The sequence below is a fragment of the Rattus norvegicus genome, chromosome 8, assembly GCF_036323735.1.
Source record: "Rattus norvegicus strain BN/NHsdMcwi chromosome 8, GRCr8, whole genome shotgun sequence".
NCBI classification, from domain to species: Eukaryota; Metazoa; Chordata; class Mammalia; order Rodentia; family Muridae; genus Rattus; species Rattus norvegicus.
The window spans coordinates 43,519,058-43,543,386 of NC_086026.1; the positions used below are offsets into that span (position 1 = coordinate 43,519,058).

Here is a 24,329-nt window from a genome sequence, read left to right on the forward strand (position 1 = left end):
ATGAAAATCCCTGGCCAGCTGCAGAACACTAATACAAATCTTATGGTCAAGATGAATAATGATATGATAAAGTTGTGACCTTGCTGAGAAATACATCTGACATCAAGATACCCAATGTGATGACCTGCAACCTTTCTGAAAAAACAACATCCTGCTGATCAATAGATATGACAAACCTGTGACCTTTCTAACATCATGTCAACACCAGCCAATTTTCTGACCACACAAATACTGTGTCCTTAGCCTGACTAAATGTTTCAAACTTCCCCCCTCCCTCCATTACCCCCTTATGGTATGAATTCAGCCTTGGGAAAAAATAAAATTGTTGCCTTGATCGAACTCTTGTCTTGGCTTCCTTCTTCATGTCTCTTTTCCCCACATTCTCTTCCAGGTACCCTCAGCACCATTGTTGATCAATGGCGCCCAGCATGAGGCTGTTTGGAGGTCTCCTGGAGAGGAACATTGTCCCCCATGAGTAGACAGGCCTGTCTTCCTTGTTTGGTTGAGCCTTTGCTCCCCCTCGGAGCTTTTGCCCCCCTAGGAGGTTTTGCTCCCCTCAGAGACTTTGCTTCCCACCTTGGAGCCTTTGCTCCCCTGCTTGTGGAAACCATGGAGTGCCCGACCTTGGTTAAGAAGCTTAGTGTGGGGGCTGGGGATTTAGCTCAGTGGTAGAGCGCTTACCTAGGAAGCGCAAGGCCCTGGGTTCGGTCCCCAGCTCCAAAAAAAAGAACAAAAAAAAAAGAAGCTTAGTGTGTTTCTCCACGGACAACACAGATCTTAGTGGTGAGAGATGAGACAAGCATTCTACAGTCACCTTTTGTGACAGGACTCAGGGAGTAACTCAGGACATGAAGTATATGGTTAAGAAAAAGATTAAAAGAAATTTTTATACTTTGTAGGAAATATTTGTCCATAGTTACCCCAGGAGGGAACAATTGACACAAAAGATAGTGCAGAGTTAGTTACTGTTTTATGGGCCAGCTAATCCTGTTGCTGAAGTCTGCCCTTTGTAATGAATAAAAGTTGCATGCTTTTTGGGTTCAAGGTTGCCTCTCCCTGCATTGGTGAGCAACCCCACATACGTGGATTGAAAACCTTATACACTCATGCTACTGCAGCAGTCACTTTGTCAATCTGTGCTCTGTGGGTGGTGCTCCTGGTGTAAGGCCACAATGGGTTCTTACAACATTTTGTTGCATCAGCTTGGAACTGGGCTCCCCCAGACCACAATTGGCCAAGAGATCAGAGGTAAGCTCGAGCAAATCTGTGGTCTGTGTTCTGTGTTAATTTCTGTTTTGTCTCTGTGTCATGTTGTCTCCTCATTGTTTCATGTTGTCTTATGTTGTCTGTGTCTGCTGTCTGGAGTGTTTGAGGCCCTTTAGAGGGGTGCTTGAGTCCTCTACTGTAGAGGGGTTAGTGTCCCCTCAGTGGATGCTGTGGGTCCTGTGACGGGCTTACAGCTGTGACAGGAGGACATGTTAGTTGTCACAGGCCACAGGCCCTAAAGGATGCTCTAGGAGGAGAAAGGAATCTAGACAAAACTCTAGAATCCCTTTGGGAGGTGGGATCAGACAGTCCACCTCATCCCAGAAGCAGCTAAGGTTAAGCTGATGTTTGGGCCACGTACTGAATGCATCAGGCATCTGTGGAAATTGCATATAGGATGCATTGTCTTCATCTTGTTTGTCTAGTATGATTTCTGTGATATAGTCGAGAATCTTTTGGCTTTTGTTTCACTTTTGGACTTGGACTGACAACTGTGTTTGAAATCATGCACTGACGACTGTGTTTAAAATCATGGAAATAAGACTGTGTTTGAAATCATGGAACTGTTTGTGTTGTTTACCAACGAGTTTTACTTGGTCCTCTTGGTGCTCAACTTGGGAATGATTTGCTTGAGAGCAATTATTTTCAACCTGGGAGTTTTGTCTTTCTCTCTTGAGCCTCCTCCCCAAGGAGAAATGCCTCTCCCTTTGCTTCCCTGGTCCAGTCTAGCTAATTTTAACAGTTCATGACACATGTGTATGGACTCCAGGTTAGCAAGTGATCATGTCTGAAGAAGGCATTTACAAGAATCTGAAAGCTTTGCCTTGAATCCTGATGAAAGGATGTCCCTTTTGCTTAGGCCTTCACAGCTTCTAAGGAAGGGACAGCACAGAGTAGGGAAGTGTGGGGCTAAGGGTGGCAGGTGAGCAGGCCTACTAGCAAGCAAGTTGCATGCTGCTCATGGGCAGTGGCACAGCTCAGGCCAAGCTGGCAAAAGAGGACTCTCAAGGCAAAGGGGCTGCTGGCTGGGGCTAGCGCTTTGACAACAAAAGGATAGTAGAGAGTTAGTGGTTGTTTTAAAGATTATTATGGGCCATGAAAGAAATTCCAACCGCTATCTTCAGTAGCCAGACTTTCAACACTTGCTCACAGAAGGAGATCATTCATTAAAAGAAGTTTTTTTGAGGGAGACTGCCTTATCTGCTAGACCTATTCCAAGAGAGGAGTCAGTCTCCAACATTAAGTACATTCCCTGTTAGTCATCATTGAAGTAGAGAGTGCCTCTGATCCTATCCATGAAGTAATTAGTTCCTGCCCCTGTGGTCAAAATGCCACAGGTTGAGGGGCAGGAGCCCCTAAAATAGTTTCAGAAACTCTGCAGCACACTGCGAGGAACTTTGATTTGCCAGACAGAACAGGCTTTATTCTAGAATGATTACAGGAGAAATTCTTGGCACCAGCTCTTCAGCTTACTCCAACTGGAGGCTGTGCCCAAGGTCAGGATCAATGTTTTCTTTTCCATGGCCCTCCAACCCAGTGAGACAGCTTGATGAAGGGCAAATATTGAAGTCCTGGAATTCAGAGGTACAGGAGAGGGCTGTAGTTCTATTAAAGGTCAGTATTCCAGTGTTAGCAACCTCTTTATTGGTTGTAAGAGGCAGGAAGCCCAACTCAATTGTGACCCCTGCCTCAGGAATGTCAGCAGAAAGAGTCCTTATATCCAGTTATCTTTAACTATAGCTTGCACTCTGATACCCAAGGTTTCAATCAGATCACACCCCCCTGGGTGAGCCTCCTTCAATACTCAGAAGCTATCTTCTCCTGGTCTTTTGACACAAGGTCACCAGGCATGTCTGACAGCCTGGACGACCCTCTCCCAAAGTGAACAAGCCATACAATACTTTTGAAAGTCTGTTGGCATCTAGCTCCCAGGTCCTAACCATCTCTCCATCCTTTTGTAACTCTTACTGGAACCCTAGGGTCATTCTGAGGCTGAGTCTCTTGAAAGGCAGAGCCACTAACCTGACATGAATGGAGGTACTCCTTAAGGGAAAGTCTAAGTCCAGAGAGACAGCCGATAACCTGCCCCTCTGCTTGCCTTTCTGTTTTATAGGCACAAGGCTTGTACTTATGTTTGCAATGGCCTTTTTGTCCCAAGAAAGCTTCCTCATTTAGCTGTGTGAGTGAATGCTACTTGTCACCTGATCTGTTTGTTCCACCAGCTCTCAGCAGGCCAACCCCTAGCTTTCTTGCCTGGCCCCTTTCCTCTGTTATTAAGAATTTTGTCACCAAATACACTGTTGTTTGACTTATAATATCACCTGCCCTGCTAATATACATGTCCCAGATTCCTGTTATGAAAGTTCTAATTCTAAAACAAGGGGATGATACATCCCCCTAAATATTAAATTTACCTCCACGATTTGAAACCAGAATTGGACACGTGGATATACTTGGGGCCATAAAATGTTTCAATCAGGTGCCAACATAGGGATTATATTTACCATAAAATTGTTAAAACAGTCTGTACATTCCTACTCCTTGGCTCCTGGCACTCATCCCAAGAAGAAGCCCATGGAGGCACTGAACACAGCACAGAGCACACAGGCAACTTCATTTACAGCCTGCACTCCACTGAGAAGAGGTACTTTCTCGAAGAACTGCACCACTTCGAGTCCACTGCCATTGAACAAGAATAATTGAAAGCTCTACCACCCAGTCCAGGACAGATGAGATATGTATTCTTCCATGATGAGATACCTTTCATAGGGTTTGGATTTTTAGATAATGCAATTATGATTGTTGTAGGAACCCAAATTGAATTGGCTATTAACATTATTTTGGGAATTTCAACAATGGCACTCAATATGTTATCTTTTCCTTCTATGTATCAACATATTATTAACTTTCAGTCATTGATGCTGTACTGTACTGACATGGGGTTTGCTTATTTCTTATATGTCATGCACGGGATACCTATGCATGTCTTTATTTTTTATTATATGTTTATACTTCAATGCTGAGGTTTATCAAATTATTTGAGATGTTTAATATCAGTTATTGTAATTCTCTGCCTGGTGGCATCCCTTCTATGATAGTTCATGGTAAACATTTACAATCATATAAATTCACTCAATTTTTAAATTTCCACATCTATCTAAAAGAGAGTAGAGTTTTAAGTATATCTGACTATTTTAATTTTGAACTATACTGTCTTTAAGGGGCAGAGGTTGATCAGAAAGAACAGTTGTCTGGTCCCTCTTTTACATAAAACATACATGCTAACAAATCTACTTCTTTCTGATTGGCTTTTGACTTTTAATTTCCCAACTTTGAGCAATCACACTGAATTCCGGTTTGTAAGAGAAAGGCAGTGTATGTATACTTCATGTGTGTTAGAATATGGTTAAAGAGAGCATGAAATAGGTCATAAAATGATTAGAAAAGAGAAAACAACAAAGAGAAAAAGCTGAGAACCGGTATCAAAATTGGTTTGCCACCTCCCCTTGGTTTTCCACCCTGCTTCCCTCTCTGTTGGACCCCCTAATAGGCCTTCTTTTGCTTATATCTTTTGGCCATTGGACATTTAATCATTTGACCAGCTTTATTAAACAACAGGTAGATAATATGGCAGCAAAACCTATTCAGGTATATTATCATAGGCTAACTATTGAGGATGCCTTTGATGAGGGTCAAGCTCACCTACACATCCCCTCCTAGCCCAGGCAAGGACACTTTTGTCCTTCAGCCAAATGAGGCCAACATTCTTTTGTGCCTGATGTCCTGGTGCTTTTGCTGAAAAGTCAATGAATTGTCACCCCTGTGTGCTGAACTGGACAGTCAATGATGGGTAAGAGAGTGATATATACACGAATAAAGGTCCTAAGACAGGAAGGCTACCATTAGCTGCTGCCTTATCCCATGACAGACCCTGGCCACAAGGTTCTCTTGGCCATGTGACAAATATCACTCCAACCTAAGACAGAAGCAGTTCCTGACGGGCTCATTCCAGGACAGCACAGCCATTTGGTCACCTTTTCACTTGATTATAAGAAAGGGGGAGATGCTGGAAGCGATGTCTTGAAACTCTCCAATATTGAAGCTATTATTATGGCTAGTTAAGTATGACTGGGTTCATGAAAAATCCCCAGACAACTGCAGAACACTAATAGAAATATGGTGGTCAAGTTGAATAATGATATGACCTTGTGACCTTGCTGAGAAATACATCTGACGTCAAGATACCCAATGTGATGACCTGCAACTTTTCTGAACAAACAACATCCTGCTGACCAATAGATATGAAAAACCTGTGACCTTTCTAACATCCTACCAACATCAGCCAATTCCCTAACCACATGAATACCGTGTCCTTGGCCTGATTAAATGTTTCATACTTCCCCTCTCCCTCTGTTACCCCCGTTACGGTATAAATTCAGCCTTAGGAAAAAATAAAATTGTTGCCTTGATCAGACTCTTATCTTGGCATCCTTCTTCATGTCTCTTGTTCCCCATTCTCTTCTAGGTAACCTCAGCACCATTATTATTTTATTCCCTGTAACTAGAATTAGTTATCTAATTAGAATCAGCCACCTCATGGATTCTAAGACTTGAGTCATGGTCTTTGAAAGAAAAGCTGAATAATTTCTGCAGCCCCATTAATTTATTTTTTCTTTTAAGCTTGATAATGTACATGATGAATTTTAGGCCTTTTAATCTCCTATTACCTTGTCTACTCATTAAAGGCCCTCTCCAGCTCAATTTTCTTTCCAAGGAATCCTCATATCTTCAGCATATTTGAGACATAAAATGCTGCTATCACATCAGGGATATAGGAGAGATTGGAGGGTTTGCTTATTTTCTGGTTCTTCCACAGAAATCTAAAGGAGGCACCAGAATGAATCCATGACAGACTCAACTATGTGCTTTCTTGTTGGGGACAGGACTGCTTGACTAGGCAAAGCCTGAGAAGGGCTTGACCTTTTTAAAGAGAGAACATGTCCCCGGAAGACTGTTGTCTCATTGTCTAAGGAGAATATCTTGCAGTTTAATGATTCACCTTATGTCCTTGTGCATTTCCCAGTACTCCCCCCGCCCTAAGCTTCAGTTCCTGTTTCAATTCCTGCTTCAGAGCTTTAAATGCTGTATATTACTCTCAAGAAACAGACCTTGACAAGGACACTGCTTGGTCTAGCTCCTCTTTCTCACCCGTTCTCCTGCAAGTATGGGTCCCCCTCTACCCCCACAAATAACTGGTTCCCCGCTGGCGGGGGCAAGTGCTTCTCTTGAGATTACAGCATGGTAAAGGGTTCCACATCTGTCTTTCTGACCAAGTCTAACCACCACCTCTGCAGAAGCTATCTTGCTACATCTCTACCTCATGCCTTCCCTCTCAGATGCAAGTTTTTGCATTAAAGGCTGAGGCTGCTTCGGCAAGTTCCAAATGCTATATGTTTTTCTTTTATTATATATGCTAACTATTAGAGGAAGCAGTTTTTGTTAACCTATAAGAAAGCAATTATAGAAATATGAAGAACTCTGCTGTGAACCAGTAGTCTGGATGATTGGAATTTCTCAAACCTGGTTTCAGAGGATCCCTGTGTTGGAATCTGAAGTGGTAAAATATCAAAACATTTTATTAACTTCTACTAAAAATTATTGAGAATACTGTTATTGAATTTAAAGAAGGTAAGTAATTAATGACCACACATTTGAAAAGGCCTTCCTCAGTAGTTCTTAGAAAAAGTGACAGGTAACTTGAATATATTATGAGTTAGAAAGTCAGTTTAGTTATTAAGGTCATGCAACATTCTGATAAAGGACATAATTTAGATCACAAGATCTACTTCAGGGAAATCACAACCACCTATAACTACAGATCAAGTGTATTTGTCATTAAGTACCTCTTTATGGTTCAGAAGGCATCTAAATGTGCCTTTTACAAAAAGTACCAAGTGGGGATATGCATATGTGTAAATAAATAAATAAATAAATAAATAAATAAATAAATGTAAAGAAAATGTTACTAGATGACTTGAAAATTAAATTCTTATGTGTATATATACATATATTAAAGAAATTATTAAGGTAGAGGAAATAAAATAAATCTTGAATAAAGTGCACAATTTGCTGAGGCTATTTTGTTTGTATATATAGGATTTGAGAGCTTACTGTTCTACATAGTACAACTGTATGGGAATTCATTCCTGGAAGATGCTAATTCTCCTCCTCTGAGTACTTATTACTTGTTTACAGTTCTGTTTCTACGGATGGGACTCCATGTATTAACTTTCATTTTCTGAGACAGTTTTAATGTTCTTAAGCTAATGTAGAACTCTGCATTTTAAAGGTCAATGTCATGATAAGCTCTCTCTCTCTCTCTCTCTCTCTGTATATATATATATATATATATATATATATATATAATTAATTTTAACTTATATACACAATCATAGTTTTAACACAACCTGTTAGTTTCTGCTTATGAATGGAATATGCCATATTTCAATGTATATATCAATATTATTTGATTAAAAGTTACCACTTTTCATCTCTTTCTAACTTTTTAGACTCAACAATTTAATTTGGAGCATCTGTCAAATTTAGAAAGCTAGAAACAGTCTATGAGAATAGGAAGGTCAGAGGTCTTATGGGGTGAGAGTTTAATAGAATACATGTGCTATGAAAGTAGGGGATAAAAGTCTAAGCACAGAAAGGGATGATGATATATAAGGATGTGTCAGGTTTGAATAATCAAAAAATAAATAAATAAAAATCTATCATTTTCAGACCTTACTACATTGCACACTAATTTAAAAGTGTAGTAGTGGCTATTTAGAAGGCTTAGTGGTTAAAGTCTCATAGTGCTCTCATAGCAGATGAAAGTTTGGTTTCCACCATCCATGTGTGTGACATAAAACTGCCTGTAAGTCCAGGATCAAGGAATCTGATGCCTTAGCCTCAGAGGGCACTTGAATCCATGTGCTTAACTACATACCTGGACAAGGACATTAAAATCAAATCAAATATTTAAAAGGTATATTTATGAGAAAGAAGTCTTTAGTGACATGTACCATACATGGAAGACAATGTTTCACCAATAAGATATGGGATGATACCTGAAAACTCAATGCCAAATGTGAGATATTTTCCTATGACTCAAGGATGCCAGAGGGGATCCTAAAACATAAAGAATATCTCCACTGCTCTTGGTTGTCTCCCTGAACCAAAGAAGAAGACACTATATCTGAAGACAAATTTCATTGTGGCTGTAGCATATGGAGAAAGCATGTTGGAAATGACCTAGAAAATTTCCTTCCTGCTGGGCACTTTTCATTGTCTTAGAACATGATGTGCAGTCTACTGTGGGAGAAAAGTTATCAGTAGTTTTACCCAGCAAGGTATATTGAATGCTGTAATGCCTATTTGCCAGGCAGGATTTGTATACGTGTGCAATCATTGCAAAAATGTTCTGGGAGCAAAAATCTCCATTTATAGTAGCTTTGAACCTTGTACCACAAGAGTAAAAGAATTCATGGCTGGAAATGTAAACTTGGTAAAAAAAAATTGGCTGAGAAGCTGTTAGAGCCGAAGGTTTGGGAGTATCTAAGTGGAGTTTGATTTTTTAAAGACATGCTGTCAAACTGTTTTTTAAATATTTATGTTTGTACATGTACATTAGTGTTCTCCACTTTGGATATAAAAACTTCTATGTGCAGTGGGCATCAATACATGCAATGTCTCATAACTGGTCCAAATGCTCAGATTGAATGTTCAATGCTCATCCATAAGTAAGGTATCTATAAATCCCTTGTAAGGTTCAGGAAAACCAGAGAAAGAGAGATAAAATGAAAGAAGTGAAATGGGTGCTGGAGGCTGCTGTCTTCTGAACATGACAAGGACAAGGAGATCATGAGTCAGTGAAGGTACATTGAACTTAGATAATGACTTCTTTTGAGGTTTCCAGGTTAAGTGTGTGGGAAACTGGGGTAGGTAAGATCAAGAGAGATGGTACACAGATAAAAGAATAAGTTAATAATATTTATAAAAAAAGTAAAATCCACCACCTTTACAACACTTTGCCATTTTCTGTAGAATAATATAGATACTTTTAGTGTCTTATTTAGTATCAGGTATAAAGGTTTTGTGATTCTATTTCATTTCCAGTACTGTGTAAACTAAATATACCCATTTAACAAATTATATTTCAGTATACTTGGGGTTTACTATATGAAATTTTAAACTATTACAAATTTCCTTTAATTATTACATGATTCATAGGGAATAAATGCTTATGAAGCAAATTGTTGACTCCTCCCCTCTATTATTTCTGCAACGGACATGTGTTTAACTTTTTGTGCAACAAATCTCTTATTAAGTCCTCACTACCTTTGTAAAAGAATTTATCAGCTGGGGCAAATAAATATGAGGGAAAGAGTGTTTTATACATTCATTATCATTTTATCATCATACTTTGTTCTCTCCATTTATGTTTTAGGTTCAATTAAGATCTGGTGTTATATTACATGTATCCTATATTTTGAATTTCTTTAACATTTTTATAGTACTCGAAAACACTGAATTTATAATCTCATTTTCTGATTCTTTAGTAAAATTTTAATTTGCCTAAACTATATTTACTAGCTTTCAATTTTAGTCCTTGAAGGTGTGTGGTGTGGTGTTCTATGTGTGTGCGTGCATGCGGACATATGTGCAAGGTGTGTGTGTGTGTGTGTGTGTGTGTGTGTGTGTGTGATGGTTTTTTTTATATCAGCACTTGAAACCTGTCATTTCAATATCTTTTGCACAGCATAGTTCCTAATGAATGTTAAATAAACAGTACAGTGCCCTAAATTTTATTCCGAGTTATTTTTCAGAAGGTCAAAAATTTTATACTTTTCATTATTTATGTTATTTGGGATTTGAAGATGTAATGGAAGTCATATGATTAAATATATATATATATATATATATATATATATACATATATATGCACATTCATCTACATCAACATAATCATACATATTTAAAGTGTTTGGCATTGTTCAAAGCTCTTAAAAAGCAACGTGATTTATTCTTAAGCTACAACAGGTAAGAAGATGCTGTGGGACTCAAATTTTGTTCTAACAGTTGTGTACTATAATGTCTCTGGCTGAAATTTAGCACAAGGCAGCACACCCAGATTATAAACGCAATTGTCAATCTGGCGAGATATCCCCTTATACCTGAAGATTCCAGAAACAAGATTCAAAATTCTGTTGTGATTTTTTTTAATTCAAAAGTATACGCAAGTTGATTTCGTGACAAATTTCAGAAGGGAAAGGCTAATGAATGTTTTTTAGAGACCAGGAATCAAGGAATAATACCACACACCTACAATAAGTGAGCAGAAAAAGGAGGTGGAAACTACAGTCTACTTGATAGTTTATTAGACAGTGATCCTTGGGTGGAGAATATCTGGATTTGAGATTACCATGAGTGGCAAAATCAACAAGATATTCTTTAAAAATAGAAAAGTCCAATTCAGAGGTATAGGTATTGTACTAGGAATGATGTGTTGTTCTGGTACAAGGAAAAGACAATTAACTTGACAAGAATAATCCTAAGATTTAATAAAGCATCTAGATGTGGAAGAAAAGTTTGAGAGGGAGAGGAGAGAGAGGGAACCAGAGACAGATAAATAAGGAGAGGCAGATATAAAAGAAATATAGCCTGGTTGCTGCCGCCGCAGAGAGCCCGTGGGCAGCACCCCGCGAGCAAACTTGAGCCTCGGGGCCACAGGTAAGACCAACTTGTCTGCTGCAAGAAAGCTGCCTGGTGGAATTGGGACACAGAGGCAGAATTCCTCTAGGACCGGGCACGTCCTGTGTTTACCGGAAGTCCCACACCTGCGGATCCCGGCCCGCAGCAGCTCTCTGCTCCCAGACCCCGTGGGAAAGAGACCTCACCGCCTGGTCAGGTGGGCACTCCTAAGGCTGCAGAGCACAAGAGACCACCAACACTGCCCACATCCCTGGCCCAAGAGGAAACTGTATAAGGCCTCTGGGCTCCCATGGGGGAGGGCCCAGGAGCGGCAGGACCCCTGCCTGAGACACTGCCGGAACCTGAAAGAAACAGACTGGATAAACAGTTCTCTGCACCCAAATCCCGTGGGAGGGAGAGCTAAACCCTCAGAGAGGGAGACACGCCTGGGAAACCAGAAGAGACTGCACTCTGCATACACATCTCCGACGCCAGAGGAAAACAACAAAGGGCATCTGGAACCCTGGTGCACTGAAGTTCCCGGAAGGGGCGGCGCATATCTTCCTGGTTGCTGCCGCTGCAGAGAGCCCGTGGGCAGCACCCCACGAGCGAACTTGAGCCTTGGGACCACAGGTAAAACCAACCTTTCTGCTGCAAGAAAGCTGCCTGGTGACCTCAAGACACAGGCCCACAGGAACAGCTGAAGACCTGTAGAGAGGAAAAACTACACGCCTGAAAGCAGAACACTCTGTCCCCATAACTGACTGAAAGAGAGGAAAACAGGTCTACAGCACTCCTGACACACAGCCTTATAGGACAGTCTAGCCACTGTCAGAAATAGCAGAACAAAGTAACACTAGAGATAATCTGATGGCGAGAGGCAAGCGCAGGAACCCAAGCAACAGAAACCAAGACTACATGGCATCATCGGAGCCCAATTCTCCCACCAAAACAAACATGGAATATCCAAACACACCAGAAAAACAAGATTTAGTTTCAAAATTATATTTGATCATGATGCTGGAGGACTTCAAGAAAGACATGAAGAACTCCCTTAGGGAAACACAGGAAAACATTAATAAACAAGTAGAAACCTACAGAGAGGAATCGCAAAAATCCCTGAAAGAATCGCAAAAATCCCTGAAAGAATTCCAGAAAAACACAATCAAATAGTTGAAGGAATTAAAAATAGAAATAGAAGCAATCAAGAAAGAACACATGGAAACAACCGTGGATATAGAAAACCAAAAGAAGAGACAAGGAGCTGTAGATACAAGCCTCACCAACAGAATACAAGAGATGGAAGAGAGAATCTCAGGAGCAGAAGATTCCATAGAAATCATTGACTCAACTGTCAAAGATAATGTAAAGCAGAAAAAGCTACTGGTCCAAAACATACAGGAAATCCAGGACTCAATGAGAAGATCAAACCTAAGGATAATAGGTATAGAAGAGAGTGAAGACTCCCAGCTCAAAGGACCAGTAAATATCTTCAACAAAATCATAGAAGAAAACTTCCCTAACCTAAAAAAAAGAGATACCCATAGGCATACAAGAAGCCTACAGAACTCCAAATAGATTGGACCAGAAAAGAAACACCTACCGTCACATAATAGTCAAAACACCAATCGCACAAAATAAAGAAAGAATATTAAAAGCAGTAAGGGAAAAAGGTCAAGTAACATATAAAGGCAGACCTATCACAATCACACCAGACTTCTCGCCAGAAACTATGAAGGCCAGAAGATCCTGGACTGCTGTCATACAGACCCTAGGAGAACACAAATGCCAGCCCAGGTTACTATATCCTGAAAAACTCTCAATTAACATAGATGGAGAAAACAAGATATTCCATGACAAAACCAAATTTACACAATATCTTTCTACAAATCCAGCACTACAAAGGATAATAAATGGTAAAGCCCAACATAAGGAGGCAAGCTATACCGTAGAAGAAGCAAGAAACTAATCGTCTTGGCAACAAAACAAAGAGAATGAAAGCACACAAACATAATCTCACATCCAAATATGAATATAATGGGAAGCAATAATCACTATTCCTTAATATCTTTCAACATCAATGGCCTCAATTCCCCAATAAAAAGACATAGATTAACAAACTGGATATACAACGAGGACCCTGCATTCTGCTGCCTACAGGAAACACACCTCAGAGACAAATACAGACATTACCTCAGAGTGAAAGGCTGGAAAACAATTTTCCAAACAAATGGTCAGAAGAAGCAAGCTGGAGTAGCAATTCTAATATCAAATAAAATCAATTTTCAACTAAAAGTCATCAAAAAAGATAAGGAGGGACACTTCATATTCATCAAAGGAAAAATCCACCAAGATGAACTCTCAATCCTAAATATCTATGCCCCAAATACAAGGGCACCTACATATGTAAAAGAAACCTTACTAAAGCTCAAAACACACATTACACCTCACACAATAATAGTGGGAGATTTCAACACCCCACTCTCATCAATGGACAGATCATGGAAACAGAAATTAAACAGAGATGTAGACAGACTAAGAGAAGTCATGAGCCAAATGGACTTAACGGATATTTATAGAACATTCTATCCTAAAGCAAAAGGATATACCTTATTCTCAGCTACTCATTCTCCAAAATTGACCATATATTTGGTCAAAAAATGGGCCTCAACAGGTACAGAAAGATAGAAATAATCCCATGCGTGCTATCGGACCACCATGGCCTAAAACTGGTTTTCAATAACAATCAAGGAAGAATGCCCACATATACTTGGAAATTGAACAATGCTCTACTCAATGATAACCTTGTCCAGGAAGAAATAAAGAAAGAAATTAAAAACTTTTTAGAATTTAATGAAAATGAAGGTACAACATAGCCAAACTTATGGGACACAATGAAAGCTGTGCTAAGAGGAAAACTCATAGCGCTGAGTGCCTGCAGAAAGAAACAGGAAAGAGCATATGCCAGCAGCTTGACAGCACACCTAAAAGCTCTAGAACAAAAAGAAGCAAATACACCCAGGAGGAGTAGAAGGCAGGAAATAATCAAACTCAGAGCTGAAATAAACCAAGTAGAAACAAAAAGGACCATAGAAAGAATCAACAGAACCAAAATTTGGTTCTTAGAGAAAATCAACAAGATAGATAAACCCTTAGCCAGACTAATGAGAGGACACAGAGAGTGCGTCCAAATTAACAAAATCAGACATGAAAAGGGAGACATAACAACAGATTCAGAGGAAAGTCAAAAAATCATCAGATCTTACTATAAAAACCTATATTCAACAAAACTTGAAAATCTGCAGGAAATGGACAATTTCCTAGACAGATACCAGGTACTGAAGTTAAATCAGGAACAGATAAACCAGTTAAACAACCCCATAACTCCTAAGGAAATAGAAGCAGTCATTAAAGGTCTCCCAACCAAAAAGAGCCCAGGTCCAGACGGGTTTAGTGCAGAATTCTATCAAACCTTCATAGAAGACCTCATACCAATATTATCCAAACTATTCCACAAAATTGAAACAGATGGATCACTACCGAATACCTTCTACGAAGCCACAATTACTCTTATACCTAAACCACACAAAGACACAACAAAGAAAGAGAACTTCAGACCAATTTTCCTTATGAATATCGACACAAAAATACTCAACAAAATTCTGGCAAACTGAATCCAAGAGCACATCAAAACAATCATCCACCATGACCAAGTAGGCTTCATCCCAGGCATGCAGGTATGGTTTAATATATGGAAAACCGTCAACGTGATCCATTATATAAACAAACTGAAAGAACAGAACCACATGATCATTTCATTAGACACTGAGAAAGCTTTTGACAAAATTCAACACCCCTTCATGATAAAAGTCCTGGAAAGAATAGGAATTCAAGGCCCATACCTGAACATAGTAAAAGCCATATACAGCAAACCAGTTGCTAACATTAAACTAAATGGAGAGAAACTTGAAGCAATCCCACTAAAATCAGGGACTAAACAAGGCTACCCACTCTCTCCCTACTTATTCAATATAGTTCTTGAAGTTCTAGCCAGAGCAATCAGACAACAAAGGGAGGACAAGGGTATACAGATCGGAAAAGAAGTCAAAATATCACTATTTGCAGATGATATGATAGTATATTTAAGTGATCCCAAAAGTTCCACCAGAGAACTACTAAATCTGATAAACAACTTCAGCAAAGTGGCTGGGTATAAAATTAACTCAAATAAATCAGTTGCCTTCCTCTATACAAAAGAGAAACAAGCCAAGAAAGAAATTAGGGAAACGACACCCTTCATAATAGACCCAAATAATATAAAGTACCTCGGTGTGACTTTAACAAAGCAAGTAAATGATTTGTACAATAAGAACTTCAAGACACTGAAGAAGGAAGTTGAAGAAGACCTCAGAAGATGGAAAGATCTCCCATGCTCATGGATTGGCAGGATTAATATAGTAAAAATGGCCATTTTACCAAAAGCGATCTACAGATTCAATGCAATCCCCATCAAAATACCAATCCAATTCTTCAAAGAGTTAGACAGAACAATTTGCAAATTCATCTGGAATAACAAAAAACCCAGGATAGCTAAAGCTATCCTCAACAATAAAAGGACTTCAGGGGGAATCACTATCCCTGAACTCAAGCAGTATTACAGAGCAATAGTGATAAAAACTGCATGGTATTGGTACAGAGACAGACAGATAGACCAATGGAATAGAATTGAAGACCCAGAAATGAACCCACACATCTATGGTCACTTGATTTTTGACAAAGGAGCCAAAACCATCCAATGGAAAAAAGATAGCATTATCAGCAAATGGTGCTGGTTCAACTGGAGGTCAACATGTAGAAGAATGCAGATCGATCCATGCTTATCACCCTGTACAAAGCTTAAGTCCAAGTGGATCAAGGACCTCCACATCAAAGCAGACACAGTCAAACTAATAGAAGAAAAATTAGGGAAGCATCTGGAACACATGGGCACTGGAAAAATTTCCTGAACAAAACAGCAATGGCGTACGCTCTAAGATCAAGAATCGACAAATGGGAACTCATAAAACTGCAAAGCTTCTGTAAGGCAAAGGACACTGTGGTTAGGACAAAACGGCAACCAACAGATTGGGAAAAGATCTTTACCAATCCTACAACAGATAGAGGCCTTATATCCAAAATATAGAAAGAACTCAAGAAGTTAGACCGCAGGGAAACAAATAACCCTATTAAAAAATGGGGCTCAGAGCTAAACAAAGAATTCACAGCTGAGGAATGCCGAATGGCTGAGAAACACCTAAAGAAATGTTCAACATCTTTAGTCATAAGGGAAATGCAAATCAAAACAACCCTGAGATTTCACCTCACACCAGTGAGAATGGCTAAGATCAAAAACTCAGGGGACAGCAGATGCTGGCGAGGATGTGGAGAAAGAGGAACACTCCTCCATTGTTGGTGGGATTGCAAACTGGTACAACCATTCTGGAAATCAGTCTGGAGGATCCTCAGAAAATTGGACATTGAACTGCCTGAGGATCCAGCTATACCTCTCTTGGGCATATACCCAAAAGATGCCCCAACATATAAAAAAGACACGTGCTCCACTATGTTCATTGCAGCCTTATTTATAATAGCCAGAACCTGGAAAGAACCCAGATGCCCTTCAACAGAGGAATGGATACAGAATATGTGGTACATCTACACAATGGAATATTACTCAGCTATCAAAAACAACGACTTTATGAAATTCGTAGGTAAATGGTTGGAACTGGAAAACATCATCCTGAGTGAGCTAACCCAATCACAGAAAGACATACATGGTATGCACTCATTGATAAGTGGCTATTAGCCCAAATGCTTGAATTACCCTAGATGCCTAGAACAAATGTAACTCAATACGGATGATCAAAACGTGAATGCTTCACTCCTTCTTTAAAAGGGGAACAAGAATACCCTTGGCAGGGAAGAGAGAGGCACAGATTAAAACAGAGACTGAAGGAACACCCATTCAGAGCCTGCCCCACATGTGGCCCATACATATACAGCCACCCAATTAGACAAGATGGATGAAGCAAAGAAGTGCAGACCGACAGGAGCTGGATGTAGATCGCTCCTGAGAGACACAGCCAGAATAGAGCAAATACAGAGGCGAATACCAGCAGCAAACCACTGAACTGAGACTAGAACCCCCGTTGAAGGAATCAGAGAAAGAACTGGAAGATCTTGAAGGCGCTCGAGACCCCATATGTACAACAATGCCAAGCAACCAGAGCTTCCAGGGACTAAGCCACTAACTAAAGACTATATATGGACTGATCCTGTACTCTGACCTCATAGGTAGCAATGAATATCCTAGTAAGAGCACCAATGGAAGGGGAAGCCCTGGGTCCTACTAAGATTGAACCCCCAGTGAACTAGAATGGTAGGGGGAGGGCTGCAATGGGGGGAGGGTTGGGAGGGGAACACCCATAAGGAAGGGGAGGGGGGAGGGGGATGTTTGCCCGGATACCGGGAAAGGGAATAACACTCGGAATGTATATAAGAAATACTCAAGTTAATAAAAAAAAGAAAAAGAAATATAAATGCAAAAATAAAAAAAGGAGAGGCAGAGAGAAAAGGAGCGGGACAGGGTGAGGGGGGAGGAAGGGAGGGGGGGAGGGAGAGAATATGAATGAGTCATCCCCTGAGAGTAAATGCTCATTCCCTGAGTGAATTTGATCCTTCTTTAGCATTAAAGGAAAAGTCACTGTTCTTATCTAGATTGTCCTTCATGTGATATGGGTGGTTTACTAGACATTAGGAGCTCAGCACTTTCTTCTGTATTATATTTTATAACATCATTCATCTTTCCCTGAGGTTGACCATTTTTGGTAAAACAGCTGTGGCCATGATGAGGAGTTAGACAATAGGTGTTCATAGAATATGTTAGAAATCACAATATCAGTCCCCAAGTATTCAGGATCTGTTATTAGAAGTCCAGAAGTCCTCTGTAGTCATTAACTGATGCTGGTAGCAATGATTGATATCCACAGGACAACACAATAAAGAGGTTAAATAACTTGTTTGATGGAATCCAGCTCAGGGCTCAGTGTGGCTCAGGGCCAAATGAGGAAGTGTTCAGTCAGGGAGAGAAGGAAACTGACATGATATGGGGGCGAATCATCACATTTGGGAGTTTACTTAAAAAATCTAAACATTTGTATTCTATATTTGCACAATTAGCCATAGGTAATATTGAATGCAACTTAATGGTTTCATGATGAACATTATCTTTCCACATACTGCTTTTAACCTATGTTAGCCCTAGTTTGCAACATGCAAATTGTAGGAGGCAATCAACTTTATTATAGTGTTTTTCTTTAAAGGAAAACCAATAAGTTGAGAAGGATCCTAATTCCCATTGTTCTCTAAGGTTCAACAAACCTGAAAAGTGCCCCTTTGCCCTTCCTCCTACATGTTCTGAGTCTCTGTGGTCACATATACTGAACACTGAGTCCTGAGAAACAAAACCATGAGGAAAATTTTCAATGCTTACGTGTCATTTTGCAGTGTTGGTACCATATAGCAGAATAAGCATTAGGCTGCTATCTAATTACCTTCCCATGCGCTTTACTCTTACAATATGGGCCTTGCTCTTACATACACTCCCCTTAGGGAATGTACTGATACTTTATTTTTTTCCAATATGCCATACCATCTTATTTTATTGGATATTTTTTATTTACATTTCAAAACTTATTCCCTTTTCTGGTTTCCCAGTCATAAGGCCCCTATCCCATCCTCCTCTGTTTCTTCTATAAGGGTTTTCCCCCTTCCCACTCCCACCCTGACATTCCCCTACATTGTGGGGTCCAGTTGTGGCAGAACCAAGAGCTTCCCCTTCCACTGGTGCCCAACAATGCCATCATCTGCTAAATATGCAGCTGGAACCATGAGCCTGTCCATGCATAGTCTTTGGGTAGTGGTTTAGTCCCTGGGAGCTCTGGTATATTGGTATTTTTATTTTTATTGGGTTGTATGCCCCTTCAGTTCCTTCAATACTTTCTCTAATCCCTCCAATGGGGACCCCATACTCAGTTCAACGGTTTGCTGCTATCATTCGCCTCTGTATTTGACATGCTCTGGCTAAGCCTCTCAGAAAAGAGCTGTAACAAGCTACTGTCAGCATGCACTTTCTAACTTCAAAAACATGAAACATGTCACAAATTTATGTTTCATCTTTGTTAAGGGGCCGTAATGTATCTTTCCAATTTTAGAATATGTGTGGCTGAGGCAAGCATATACCACACCATCTTATCCTTCAATGTATGCTCCTGTATATGGCAGATTCTGAACAGAATCTGCACCTTGTGGGGTATATCAGTCCTTGCCATTCATCCTGAAAGTCACTTACACAGGGAATTAATCAGGGTCACTATTGTATTCATATTAACTGATCTTTGCCCTCAACTGTCAACTCCCCACATTCTGGGTCTAGTCTCATTGCCTCTCTCGATTATGTGCTTTCGTTCTTGCCAGCAGATGCTTAAAGATTCCTGAAACCACCTTTCAGTTCATAAATCTGTAACTTCTCTATTCTTGGTGAAAACAGGGGTGTGTTATGGGGATCCCAGTGTTGGAGTAGACAGAGATATAGTACTGTATGATTCCACTATGGTGAAGTTTTTCCCAAAGAATTATATTGCTTTCAAAGATAGCAGTTGTATATACTCACACCCTCTACCAAGGCAATACAAAACTTTCTGGAAGGATAAGGAAACTCTCACAAGACATAGTAAATAATCAAACCTGAAAGTAATATTATGATGTGATCTAGAATCTGTGATGTAGATAGGCTGGAACATTTCAAGCTGCAGTGGTCACCATGTGGTCCATGCTCATTGTTAAATAGTTGTACTTGAACATTAAGTAAGCCAACGTTGCAAAACAGGATTAAGGCCAAAGAAACTATAGGAACAAAGAGAGCCTAAACGAACTGAGAAATGGTACCAAAGATCTTTCCAAACCAGATGATCTGTACTAATTCTTGAGTTATCCCCTGTCAGGTTTGAACTTTTGTCTTATTTGACAGAGATTTCCCCCCTATTTCTTTTGAATTATTGATGTAGAAAGAACAAGTTTCCTTAATCAGGGCACATACAGATCTGACTTCTGCAGAAAGTGTGTCTAGGGTTTTCTTGTTTTGGAGGACTATTTCTGTCTGGAGCTGAGGCATTGTTTGTACATCTGTAGTAGAGACTGTGGTTTTCTAGGTTATGTAATGGGAAATGTAATTTTTAATATTAACTTTTGCACCTATTATCATCAGTGACCAAAGAAATTCTCAGATATTATTCCAAACCTGCAAACTCCTGACCATTTTCTGTCTAGAGCTACAGACATTTTATTTTTCTTATATTTTCTGCTAGGGACTAAACATAGAAATTCCTTCTTTAGAGAAGCTGAGATGGAGAAAAGCATTAGGGGATGGGAAACCTTCTAAATCTCTTAAGTATAGCACCCTCTCAAGTTTTAGATCTACATATAGGTCTTAGCCACAAAGAAAGTAGTTGCCTTTCTCATTAAGTTTAATTCCACTGCTTGGTTTCTGAATCTAAATAAACTATAATCTGTTGTAATTTAATAGGAACAAGAATGTCCTACGATATGAGGAATAGAATTATTCCTCTCTAGTGTTTGCAGAAATGATTAGAATAAAGGAGGGACATTTCAGAAATATGCCCATGATCAGCTTCCAGATCTATCCAGGCACTTTCATTGGTTTTAACTTTCTCCTCCTACCATTCTTTTCACCTCAGGCAAATTCTGTTATTTCCTTTTTGAAACTTGGGACAAGAATTCATACTGTATCCTTTTGTAAACTGGACTTTCTTATATAGGAAAGATTTATCAGTCACTCACAGATCTCTGTCTATCTCTGCTTTATGAGAGCTGAAATTACATTGCAGGCCAGTATGCTTAGAAGGGATCAATATTTTTAATTAATTTCTTTCATAACAACATTTTGTTATTTCAAAAGATATTATTAAATGCATATGGGTATTTTACCTATAAGCATGTTTTACGTAACATATGCATACATACTGGATTTAGAGTCCAAAAGGGAGCATTTTATTCCCTGTAACTAGAATTAAAGATGATTATCAGCCACCACATGGATGCTGGGCTTGAGTGATGGTCTTTAAAAGAAAATCTGAATAATTTCTGCAGCCCTGCTAATTTATATTTTTTCTTTTTAGCTTGATAATGGATTTGATGAATTTTAGGCATTTTAATCTCCGATTATATTGTCTGCTCCTCAAAGCCCTATCTAGCTAAACCTTCTTTCCAAGGAATACCCTTAACTTCAGCATGTTTGAGATATGAAATGCTGCTATCACATCAGGGATATAGGATAGAATGGAGGGTTCGCTTATTTTCTGATTCTTCCACAGAAATCTAAAGGAAGCACCACAATGAATTCATGGCAGATTCAACGGTGTGCTCTCTCTTGAGATGATAGCATGGTAAAGGGTGTCACATCTGTCTTTCTGACCAAGTCTAACCAGCACCTCTGCAGAAGCAATCTTGCTACAACTCTACCTCATGTCTTCCCTCTCAGATGCAAGTTTTCTCACTAAAGGCTGAGCTTGTTTGGGCAAGCTGAGGCTAAATACTATACATTTTCATTTTCATTATATGGTAACTATTAAAGGAAGAAGTTTTTGTTAACCTATAAGAAAGCAATTGCAGGTATATGAAGAACTCTGCTGCGATCCAGTAGTCTGGTTGATGGGAATTTCTTAAACCTGGCTTCAGAGGCTGATGGATTTCAACACATGCAGGTGACAGTGCAAAGTGATAAAGATATGATATCTAGGGTGGACTAGACATATCATTTGTTGGATCTGGAAAAGAGTAAATGTTGGGCCTTGTTTCCAAAAAATTAAATATATAGAAATATTTTAAATGTAAGAATTTCAAGGTGTTTGCATCATTCTAATGCTATGAACCTATGTACCTGTTCCTGAGTCTTCCATGGTCTTTGTGTGTTGTATACATGCCTAACTAGTAAGTTACATACAGATCATGCCTTGAAACATAAGAATAAGAAATGGAAGACTTCGCCATTAACACTGAAGCGACCTAGATGAAGGCATTGATCATCTAGGTTTAATCAACATAGATTTTCACCTTTTCTTCCAGAGTATCTATGTGTAAAGTTCTGTATGTATATAAGTAGGAGAAACTCTCATGTGCACATCACAGACCTTAAGCAATTACACATGGAAGACTAATTATCTCTATCACTTCTTAATCAACCAGCTTCCTTGGGAAGCAAACCTTGCAGTTTTTTAATGTTTTTTTTCTCATTAATATGTGTATTGATTCATTTTCCATCCTGATCACATTTGCTCCTCTCAATCCCTTCTCCTACCTCCTTTGTCCTCCTCAGCACTGAGAAGAGTGTACATCTGCCTTGGGTACTAACCCACACTTTCACCTCAAGACACATCAAGACTAAGCACATTTGCTCTCACTGAGGCACAAAAAAACAGCTCAAACGGGGAATAGGATACTCAGACAAGCAACAGAATCAGGAGCCCCTGCTCCAGTTATTGGGGAACCTGCAAGAGGACCAATCAGTTTATCTTCTATATACGTGATACCTCATATATGCCAGTTCTCATCTTCTCTCCAACACATATTCCTTCCACCATCCACCTCTGATGACAATTTTGTATCACTTTCTGAGTGAGATTCAAGCATCCTACCATCAGTCCTGCTTGTTATTTATCTTTGGGCATATGGATTGTAGTGTGAATATTCTGTAGTTTATGACTTATTTATACTTATGAGTACATAAAATTCATGTACCTTTGATTTGGGTTATTCTAATCAAGATGGGCTTTTTTTTTACTTCCATCCATTTGCCTGCAAATGTCATGATGACCTCATTTTTAATAGCTGAGTAGTCCATTGTGTAAATGAACATTTTTGCCATCTATTCTTCTGCTGAGCGACATTTTTGTCTATTATGATTAAAGCTATGTCCGTGTCAGAATTCTTTATAATAACAGAAGCTAAAAAGTACCCAGATGCCCTTCAACAGAGGGATAGATTCAGAAAATGTGGTATATCTACACGATAAGTACTACACAACCATCAAAAACAATGACTTCATGAAATTCATAGGCAAATGGAATGAAGTTAGAAAACATCATCCTGAGTCAAGTAACCTAATCACGGAAAAACACATATTGTATGTACACATTGATAAGTGGATATTAGCCCAAAATCTTGAATTATCCAAGTTGTAATCCACAGGCTCCTGATGAAGGAAAACGAATGTGGACACATCTACTCCTTCTGAAAAGGGGGAACAAAAATATCCATAGTAGGAAATATGGAGGCAAAGGATAGAGCAGAGACTTTAGAAAAGGGCATTCAGAGCCTGCCCAACAAGTGGCCCATATGTATGCAGCCACCAAAACTAGATATATTTGATGAAGCTAAGAAGTGCATGCTGACAGGAACTGGGTATAGATTTCTCCTGAAAGACACAACCAGAGCATATCAAATACAGAGATGAACACTAGCAGCAAACCCCACTGGAGAAATTAGAGAAATGATTGAAAGAGCTGAAAGGCCTTGCAACCTCATAAGAAAAACAATGCCAACCAACCAGAACTTCCAGGAACAAAACCACTAGGGAAAGACTATACATGTACTGACCAACGGATCCAACTGCATATATAACAGAGAATAGCCTTGTTGGAGCATCAGTGGAAGGGGAAGAACTTGGTCCTGCCAAGGTTGGACCTCTAGTGCAGGGGAATGTTGGGTGGAGTTGTAAGGGGTAGTTAATGGGTGGGAACACCCTTTTTGGGAAGGGTGAAGGTATAGGGGGCTTATGGAGAAAAAGAAACCGGGAAAAGGAATAACATTTGAAATGTAAGTAGAGAAATATATCCAATAATAATAAATTAATTAATTAATTAAAAAATACTGTACAATTGACTGTAATCTAGGTCACTACATCTACTCATGTCAAAAAGTATTCATTGCTAGTCAAGGAAAAGGACGTATTTTTTGCAACTTTTCATTCGACATATTTCATTACTTACATTTCAAAGGTTATTCCACTTCCCGGTTTCCTGTCCATAAACCAACATACCCTTCCCTGCCCTTCCCCCAGACGGGTATTCCCCCTATACAACCCCCCCCTTATAGCCACCTCCATACTCCTCTGCACTGGGGATCCAACCTTGGAAGGAACAAGTGCTTCCCTTTCCCCTGCTGACCCAACAAGTCTATTCTCTGCTACATATGAGGTTGGAGCCCTG

The 24,329-nt window shown here is 39.5% G+C and overlaps 1 pseudogene; it reads right to left on the reverse strand.

Moving 5' to 3' along the window:
- Nucleotides 1–19,186: 19,186 nt before the first annotated feature.
- LOC120094428 (U6 spliceosomal RNA) lies at nucleotides 19,187–19,281 on the reverse strand (annotated as a pseudogene).
- Between the last annotated feature and the right edge of the window lie 5,048 nt (nucleotides 19,282–24,329).